Below are 10432 nucleotides of genomic sequence, written 5' to 3' on the forward strand. Positions count from 1 at the left end.
GTTGCCCTTCAAATAAAATTATTATACCTTGCATTCCATCTGTTGAGGTTAACCATTTATGCCTAAAGTCGTTGTATGAAATATAAGCTAGGGCAATGCCTCAGACATTGCCTACCTACCATCCATTTTTGCTTCTAGACCTATAGCTAGATTTAAGTCCAAGAAAGTCCCAAGACATAAAGTACAAAGTATAACCCAGGAAAATGGTTTGATTTTTCTAATATGTAAAAACAGAAACCTGGTAGATGTATGTGGAAATGACTATGAAGACTCTAGGATAATGGTTCAGGGAAGGTAAACTTTCCCCAAAGGAAGTTATTGCCTTTTATGAGAATGATTATTCCTTGAGGAAAAGGAAATAATCAATATTGAAGGGACTGTTGGATACTGACTCAAAGATGGCACTATTTACAGGAGACTTAAAATGTCACTATGGCCTTGAACCATCCTCAAGGTGTTTCTTTATTTAATCCCAGTGATGTAGCCTCTGTGTCAGTCTTATTGACAGTCCTCAGTCTATCTTATTAGCAGTCTTCCTCTTAGTCACTTACTGTCAACTTACTGAGCATGATGCCCTTCTATAGAGACTGGTTCCTCCTGATAATATTATCAAGTATGTGAGACAAAGTCTCAACATCCTTGCTTCTAAGAAACATTTTGACTGTACTTCTTTGAAGACCGAGTTATTTGTTCTTCTGGCAGCCCATAGTACATTTAATATTGTTTTCCAACACCATCAGTTCTTCTTTGGTTTCCATTATTCAATTTCCAGCTTTCAAACATATGAGCCATTGAAAATACCATGGCTTTGGTCAGGTACACCTTAATCTTTAAAGCAAAATTTTTGCTTTCTTAATACTTTAAAGAGATCTTTTGAAAAATATTTGCCTAATGCATATGTTGTTTGATGTCTTGAATGTTGTTTTCATGGAAGTTGACTATGGAACCAAGTAAAATGAAATCCTTGACAACATTAGTCTTTTCCCTTTTATCATGATGTTGATTATTGGTCTAGTTGCTATGATTTTGCATGCTACAGAGTGGGAAATTATCTGACAACACTTCAGTCACCTTCCACCTAAGCAAGAGTTTTAGATTTCAGAGGTGTGGGACATGGTGAGATGTTTTACAAGTTTTTAAGAGGAAATTTAGTTTCAGAGTGTGTGGCAGCAGGTGGAGGCCCCAGTGAATAGTTTTCATCATGTCTAGATGGGTCTGGTGAAAAGAGATGGGGATAAGATTGTTATGATTAAATAGTGAGTAATTGTTATCATGACTAATTACAATTGTCACAACTGTAAAGGTAGAAAGAAGCTTTGTAACAAAAACAGGGGAGTAACTAATCTTACAGTCCAGAAACAGAGGAGCCTAGCACCATCAAGGGAGAAGAGCACAAGCAGACTGCGGGACCCTACCCAGAGAGGCAGCAAAACCAGAGATGGAGGCAGAGATGAGAATATGGAGATAGAGCAAGCAGCTGAGAACTTTAGACCCATGGAAAGAGAAAGACTGAGTGATGGAGGCAGGAGGCAGGCTTGCAAAATATGCCCTTTGGATTTTAAAATTATTATATAATCCTGGGTGGTTTTGTGTATATCCTCTTGCACACACACACCCCAAAAAAGTCAACAAAAAACAAGAATACAAGCAAATATTGTTGAATGATGATGCACAAAGGGGATTGTAATCATTGCAATGAAACAATGGTGTAAAACCTATGTTCTCCCATGTAAACTATCACTCAATTCACAATAAAAAAAAGGAGTGAACGATAAGTTGTTATATTTTGCCCTCTAATTGTTCGTTCTGTTATGCATATGGTAGCTTTGCATCAGAACTGGTTCAATGGCTTTCAGTCAAAAGAACAGAAATTAAAAGGAGGCACAAGACCTGGTGGGCCTCTTTGGATTTTAGAGACAGCATATCCTACATTTTGGTATTTGCTACTTCAAATTATTTATCAAGTAACTGGAAAAGAAATGCTGTTTATTTTTAGTGGGGCACAGAACAAGAGAAGACTCTGCAATTGGTTCGTGCTGTTGTGTCAACTGCACAGCCTCTTGATTGATGTTCTAGCTGATCAATGGCCTTGAAGTGACAGTAACAGACAGTGTTGCTGGATGGAGTCTTTGGTAGGTCCCTCTTGGTGAATTAAACACAGACCCTTAGGATTTGGATGCAAAACTTTGCCATCCTCTGAAGATAATTATCTTTCTTTGCTCTTGTTACTGGGTCCTAATGGAGACAAAATGCTTAAACAGAGGTCATCAAGTTGCCATATGGCCTATGATGCCCATCACAAACTGGGTGCTGTCATAAAGTCACACATACACAACTGCTGTTGCTGTTGTGAATTGCCATCAAGTAAGTTCCTATATAGGGTTTCTGAGGAGTGGCTGGTGGGTTTGAACCACCAACCTTGAAGTTCAAAGTGATGTTATGATCCAGTATATTATCCTGAAGTGCCATATAAGGACTCCATCCATGCAAAGTTTTAGTTGATGTTAACTGCCATCAAATTGGTACCAACTTAGAGCAACCCTACGCAAAAAAGAATGAAACACCCTGATCCAAAGCCAACCTCACAATTGTTGCCATGCTAGAGCCCATTATTGCTGCCACTTTGCCAACCCATCTCTGCAGGGATCTTCCTCTTTTTCTCTGACCCTCCACCTTATCAAACATGATATCCTTCACCAATGGTGAAGAGGGCTTAAAATACATACTGTCCTTAAAAATATTGTCCCTCATGACAATATATCCAAAGTATGAGAGACGAAGTTTAGCCATCGTGGCCTCCACGAAGCACTCTAGCTGTACTTCTTCTAACAGATCTGTTTGCTCTTTTGGAAGCCCATGGTACTTTCAATATTCTGCTCATACTCTATAACTCAAATCCATCAGTTCTTCTACAATCCTCCTTATTCACTGTCCAAGCTTCACATGCATATGAGGTTATTGAAAGTATCATGGCTTGGGTCAGGCACAACTTAGTGTTCACACCTCTGTGCTCTTCAACGCTTTAAAAAGATCTTGTGAAGCAGATTTGCTTAATACAATATGTCATTTGATTTCTTGATGCTCCTTTCATAAGTGTTGATGGTTGTTCCAAGAAATATGAAGTCATTGACAGCTTCAATCTTTTCTCTGTTGATAAGAATGTTGTTTGTTGGTCCAGTGGTAAGTGTTGCCTTCAAAATTTCTTGGCATAGATGAGTGAGTGCCTCCAGTGCTGCCTCACTTGTTTGAAATACTTCAAATTATATTCCATGAATTGGTGCAGTGGTGAGGATTTTTGTTTTCTTTATATTGAGATGCAATCCACACTGAAGACTGTGGTCTTTGATCATCATCAGTATGTATTTTAAGCCCTCTTCACATTCAGCAAACACGGTTGTATCATTTGCATATCACAGGTTGTTAATAAGCCTTCCTTCAATTCTGATGCCATGTTTTTTTTTTTCATATAATCCAGTTTGTAAGATTATTTGTTCAGTATACAGATTGAACAAGTATGATGAAGGAATACAACCCTGTCGCACACCTTTCCTAATGTTAAATCATTCACTGTTCCCATGTTCTGTTCAAACAACTGCATCTTGGTCTATGTACAGGTTCCTGATGAGCACAATTAAGTGTTCTGGAATACTCATACTTCACAATGTTTCCCATAGCTTGTCATGATCCACACAATAAAAAGCCTTTGCATGTTCAATAAAGCAAAGGTAAACATCTTTCTGGCATTCTCTTCTTTCAGCTAAGATCTGACATCAATAATGATAACCCTCATTCCACATCCTCTTCTGAATCCAGCTTGGAACTCTGGAATTTCTGTCAATATATGCTTGCAGCTATTTCTGTATTAAGTTTAGAAAAATTTTGCTTGCATGGGACATCAAAGATATTATCCAATGATGTCTGCAATCCCTTGGGTCACCTCTCTTTGAAATGGACACAAATATAGATCTCGTCCAATCAATTTGCCAGATAGTTGTCTTCCAAATGTCTTGGTATAGATAAGTGAGTGCTTCCAGTGCTGCCTCACTTCGCTGAAAGATTTCAATCTTTATTCTATAAATTCCCGGTGACTTGTTCTTTGCCAATTCCTTCAATGCACTTGGATTTCTTCCTTCAGTGTCATTGGCACTTGATCATATGCTACCTCTGGAAATGGATGAACATCAATTGTTTCCGTTTGGTGCAGTGACTCTGTGTATTCCTTCCATCTTCTTTTGATGCTTTTTGCATCCATCAATAATTTGACCCAGAGTATCCTTTAATAATGAAATTGAAGCTTGATTTTTTTCTTCAGTTCCTCCAACTTGAGAAATGCTGAGTATGTTCTTCAGTTTTGATTTTCTGACTCCAGATCTGTGCCCATTACGTTGTAACATTTGACTTTGTTTTCTTGAGCTGACCTTTGGAATTTTCTGTTCAGTTCCTGTACCTCCTCGTTTCTTCCATTTGCTTTAGCATCTCTATACTGGAAATCAAGTTTCAGAATATCTTCTGACATCCATTTTGAACATTTCTTTCTTTCTTGTGTTCTAAGTGACTTTGTGTTTTCTTCCTGTATGATGTTTTTTATGTCATCCCACAAATCTTTTGTCTAATGGATGCAATCTGTTCTTCAGATGATCTCTAAATTCAGGTGGAATATATTCAATGTCATATTTTGGTTCTCGTGGACTTGTTTTCATTTTCTTCAGCTTCAGTCAAATCTGCATACGAGCAATTTATGGTCTGTTCCACAATCTGCCCCTGGCCTTGTTTTGGCTGATTATATGGAGATTTTCTACTGTCTCTTTCCACAGATGTAGTCAATTTGACTTCTGAGTGTACCATCTGGTGAGGTCCATGTGTTTAGTGATCTCTTATGCTGTTTCAAAATGGTATTTGAAATGAAAAAATCATTGGTTTTGCAGAATTCTATCATGCAATCTACAGCATTATTCTATCGCCAAGACATATTTTCCAACTACTGATGCTTCCTCTTTGTTTCCAACTTTTGCATTCCAATTGGTAGTGACTATTAATACATTTTTTTTAAGGTATTTGTTATGAATTGACTCTAAGTTTACAGGGCAGACCACCAGTTTTACATTCAACAAATCATATACTTAGTTTCATTACAATAATTAAAATCCCCTCCATGTATCATCAGTTAACAGTATTTTTCTATATTCATTTTAGCTGTATTTTTTTAAAAAAACACTCAGGCATATATAATAATTTACACCACCAAAGGGCATATTCTGAAAGTTTGCCTCCTGGCCGCCAGCTCTCAGTCCCTCTCTATCCATGAATAAAGTCCTCAGCTGCTCCCTCTCTCTGTGACCTGATGGCTGCCTTGATCTCTGGTGTTGCTGCTTCTCTGAATAAGGTCCCACATTCCGCTTGTAATCTTCTACCTTGATGGTCCTAGGGTCCTCTGTCTCTGGACTGTAAGATTAACTACTCCACCATTTTTGTTACAGAACTTCTACCTTTACAATTGTGACATTCGCAATTAGTCATGATAATAATGACTCACTATTTAATCATAAGAATCTTATCCCCATATCTTTTTACAAGACCCATCTAGACAAGATGAAAACTTTTCAGTGGGGACTCTATCTTCCCCCACACACTCCTGTTTTGTTTTGTTTTTTAAAGTTTTTATTGTGAATTAGGTGGGTTTACATCAGTTTTACATTCATCCAATCGTATTTCATTTCATTGCAATGATTATAATCCCCTCCATGCATCATCAAATAATCAAAGGATACACCCCACAGGCCCTCCCACCAGCCATCAGCACACAGTTCCTCTCCCTCCCTGAGTCCAGTGTCCCCAGCCACTCCATCTGTACATATCATCATCTCTGTCTTCATCCCTGGCACCACTGCCTCTCTGAGTAGGGTCTTGCTCTCCACTCTTCTCACTTGATGGTCCCAGAGACCTCCACTCCTGGGCTGCAAAATCAATCACTCCCCTCCTTTTATCAAAAAACATCTGCCTCTACATTTCTGACCCTCACAGTCAGTCCTGATGGCAATTAATCACTATTGTACCACAAGAGTCTTATCCCCATTTCCTTTTGTCAGGCCAGTCCCAACAGATTAGAAATCATTCAGTGGAGATTCTACCTAACCCTGACCCTTCTGAACTAGACTCCCTCATGAAAGCTTGTAAGCCAGTCACTTCTTGCCTTTATAGCTGACCTCCCCCACCCACCCACCCAATTTTGGGTAGCCAATGTCTAACTTGCCCATCCCTGTCAACCCTGTATACCAAGGGGGTGGGAGTGATCCTTGCTCTTAAGATTTGTTGCCTTTTTTGAGCTAATACATCCATAAGTAGAGGTTAAGTTCATCAAATTATAGTGGGTTACTCTTTTTTCACCCTCTTTTTTCTTCTTCTAGTGGAGTTCTGATCATCCAGCCATTGAAGCCAGGTCAAGTGGGTACTATCTGCAAGTATGGATGTTCTTGTGTATCTCCCCTCAATTCATATCAGCCAGACCATTCAGTCTCTGCTCTAGTCCTCTGTGGCCATGTCACTGTCTCAGGGCTAAGGAGTCCCAGGGACTTGCTGTAACTGCTGGCCATCTAGGTCTTGACCCATGTCCACAGGGGTCTGTTCAATGTGGTCGGACATAACTTCCACCTACATTGCTGTTTTTACCCCCTCTTCTCCTTATCTTGTAGTAATCAATCAGACTGCTGTTATTGTTTAGGATTTTTCTCGACGGTCTTTCTTTCAAGAAATATCTTCTGTTCTTCTAGCCACTCTTGTGGTTTTCTTTATGAATTTTTCTGGGAAATGTTCATTGTGACTGTTTTGACTCGTGTATGTTTGTGAAAGTCATATTCTCCCAGTTCTCGTCCATTTCCAGACCTCTTGAATCCTCCAAAGGGACACTGAGCAGACACCACATTATAGCAATTCACCCACACTGTCACAGCCTGCAGTGCAGAGGAGAAGGTCACAGCTTTATTAAAGTCTTTGGTAAAGATTCCTGCTGACAAGCCATAAAGAATGTTCTTTGCTCTCTTGATCATATCATCTAAAGATTTAAACTTTGTGATTTGCTGGATTAGTCCAAATATCTCCTCTTTGGCAATTCTCATCTCATCAGTAACATTAGAGAAAACTGTGGGCTGGATAAAGTAGCCTTTATTCCTCCATGGGCTTCCTCCACATTCCATTTTGGCCCCTTCTTTCTTCCCACTGTCAATGAGGTTGAAGATTTTATCATATTGCTCCTTGTCAATCTGAGGGCCTTGATTTACTCCTGGGGTAAGAGGATTTCCAAGAACATACTTCTTAGCCTGCTCAGTGCTCCTTCGGACAAACTCATCATAAATTGATTCTTCCACTAAAAGCCTGGATGCAGCTATACAACATTGGCCGTGGTGGTAGAACAATCCCTGGTGTGCAAATTCAACAGCATTGTCCAAGTCAGCATCAATAAACACAATGCAAGGATTCTTTCCACCCTTCTCCAGGGTAACTGTCTTCAGATTGCTCTTCCCAGCAGTTTCTTTGATCATTTTGCCAACTTCTGTTGCTCCTGTGAATGCCACTTTGTCGATGTCTATGTGGGAAGTGTCGATGTCACTGCTTCTGTGGTGGGCCCATAACCAGGCACAGTAGTCATAACTCCTGGAGGAAACCCTGCCTGTTTTATTATAGATGCCACATGAAGAGCTGTGAAAGGAGTTTGCTCTGCTGGTTTGGCAATCATGGTGTTTCTACAGCTAAGATCAGGCTCTATCTTTCAAATGAGCATAAGCAACAGCAAATTCCAAGGAATGATTTGCCCACAAACACCAATAAGCTCATGTCTTGTATAAGTAAAAAACTTTCCATCAATTGGAATTGTCCAACCGTGGATCTTGTCAGCCCAGCCTGCACAATAGTGTAGTGTTTTTATGAAGCCTCTTAAATCAATAAGATATGAATTGACAAAGTTTTCCACAATTCATGTATTCCAGTGTTGTCAGCAGCAGGTGATATCTTGCAATTAAATCAGCCAACTTGCATATAAGTTGTCCCCTTTCTGAAGCATCCATAGTACGCCATGGAGAACCAATCCAAAAAGCTTGTTTTGCAGCTTTCACTGCTTTGTTAATGTCTTCCTTATCTCCTGTTTCAACCTCACAGAGTTTCTCCTCATGTGCTGGATTGAAGATGGGAAATTTCTTGCCACTCACTGAACTATGCCATTTATTGTTTATGAAGATCTTAGTGTGGTGAATCTTTAATTTGGTGAGTGGGACAGGAAGGAAGACATGCCTGAAGATGACATTTCTGCTAAGGCTCCCGAAATACAAGTGACAGGCTCAGTTTCTCTTCCTAATACATTTATGAAGAAAGCATAACCCTCATACCAAAACTAGGGAAGGACATCATTAAGAAAGAAAATTATAGATCAATGTCCCTCATGAACATAGATGCAAAAACTCTAGCCAACATAATGCAGCAGCACATCAAAAAATAATATATCATGCCCAAGTGGATTTCATAACAGGAATGCAAGAATGGTTCAACATTAGAAAAGCAATCAGTGTAATCCACCATAGAAATAAGAAAAAGGAAAAGAACCACATGATCATATCAGTTGATGCAGAAAAGGCATTGTTTGACAAAATCCAATATCCATTTCTGATCAAAACACTCAACAAAGAAGGAATTGAAGGGAAATTCCTCAACATAATTGAAAGCATATATACAAAACCAAGAGTCTACATTACTCTCAATGGAGAGAAACTGAAAGCCTTCCCTCTGCAAACAGGAACCAGACAAGGATGCCCTTTGTTATCACTCTTATTCAATATTGTGCTGATAGTCTTAGCCAGAGCTATACAGCAAGATAGGGAAATTAAAGGCATACAAAATTGGCAAAGAGGAAAATAAACTCTCTCTATTTGCAGATAAGATCCTATACATAGAAAACCCCACTCAGTAAAACAGCTACTAGACCTCAGTGTAAGATTCAGTAAAGTGGCAGGATATAAGATCAACATACAAAAATAAGTTGGATTCCTCTATAGTAACAATGAACACTGAAAAGGACATTAGGAAAGCAATACCATTTACAATAGCCACCCAAAGGATGAGGTATTTAGGAATAAATGTAACCAGAGGAAAAAAGACTTATACAAAAAAAGAAAACTACAAAACACACTACTACAAAAAAACAAAAGAGACTTACAAAAATGGAAGAATATACCATGCTCCTGGATAGGAAGACTTAACATTGTGAAAATGTCAATACTGCCCAAAGCAATCTACACATATAAAGCAAACCCAATGCAGATTCCATGACATTCTTCAATGAGATGGAAAAAAAATTAAAAACTTTATATGGAAAGGAAAGAGACCCAGGATAAACAAAGCACTGTTAAGAAAAAGAACAAGGTTGGAAATCTCTCATTCCCTGATTTCAAAATTTACTACATAACTACAGTGGTCAAAACAGCCTGGTACGGATACAATGAAAGATATATTGATCAATGGAACAGAATTGAGAATCCAGAAATTAACCCATCCATATACAGCCAACTTATTTTCCACAAAGTGTCTAAGTATATTGCATGGGGAGGAGATAGTCTCTTTAACAGATGGTGTTGGCAGGACTGGAAAACAATATGTAAGACTGAAACAAGACCTCTACCTCATCCCCTATACAAAATCCAACTCAGCATGGATTAAAGACCTAACTGTGAATACCAGAATTATAAAGGTCATCAGTGAAAAACAAGGACAAATTTGAGGGGTTTAATACAGGGCATACACAGGCTACCAGACATTTTGAAAATTACACAAACAAAAGTAGGCAAAATAGATGATTGGAACCTACTAAAAATTAAAAACTTATGTTCAAAAGACTTCACAAAAAGAGTGAAATGGAGCCCATAGTTTGGGAAAAAAAGATGAAGGTATGTTCATGATCACTAGTCATTAGAGAGATGCAAATCAAAACAATGATGAGATATTATCTCAAACCAGCAATAACAGCAAAGGTAAAAAAGTAGAGGACAATAAATGCTGGCAAGGATGTGGCGAGACTGAAACCCTCCTACATTGTTGGTGGGATTTCAAAATGGTTCAACCACTCTGGAAAGCAATATGTTGCTTTCTCAGAAAGTTTCAAATAGAAATACCTTATGATCCAGCAATTCCTCTAATTGGTATTTACCCAAAAGAAATACAAGCCACAACACGAGTAGATATATGCACACCAATGTTCATAGCAGCACTATTTACAATAGCCAAAAGATGGAGACAACCTAAGTGCCCATCAATGGAAGAATGGAAAAATAAACTGTGGTACATACACACAATGGAATATTATGCTACCTTGAATAATAATAAAGAAGCTGCAAGCCACTGTATAACATGGATGGATCTCGAGGATATTATGCTGAGTGAAATTAGTCAGTCA

General features: G+C 38.7%; 1 pseudogene; it reads right to left on the minus strand.

Annotated features, from left to right (window-relative positions):
- Positions 1–6785: 6785 nt before the first annotated feature.
- LOC102829716 lies at positions 6786–8323 on the minus strand (annotated as a pseudogene).
- Between the last annotated feature and the right edge of the window lie 2109 nt (positions 8324–10432).

The sequence above is a fragment of the Chrysochloris asiatica genome, unplaced genomic scaffold (assembly GCF_000296735.1).
Source record: "Chrysochloris asiatica unplaced genomic scaffold, ChrAsi1.0 scaffold00068, whole genome shotgun sequence".
Taxonomy (NCBI): Eukaryota; Metazoa; Chordata; class Mammalia; order Afrosoricida; family Chrysochloridae; genus Chrysochloris; species Chrysochloris asiatica.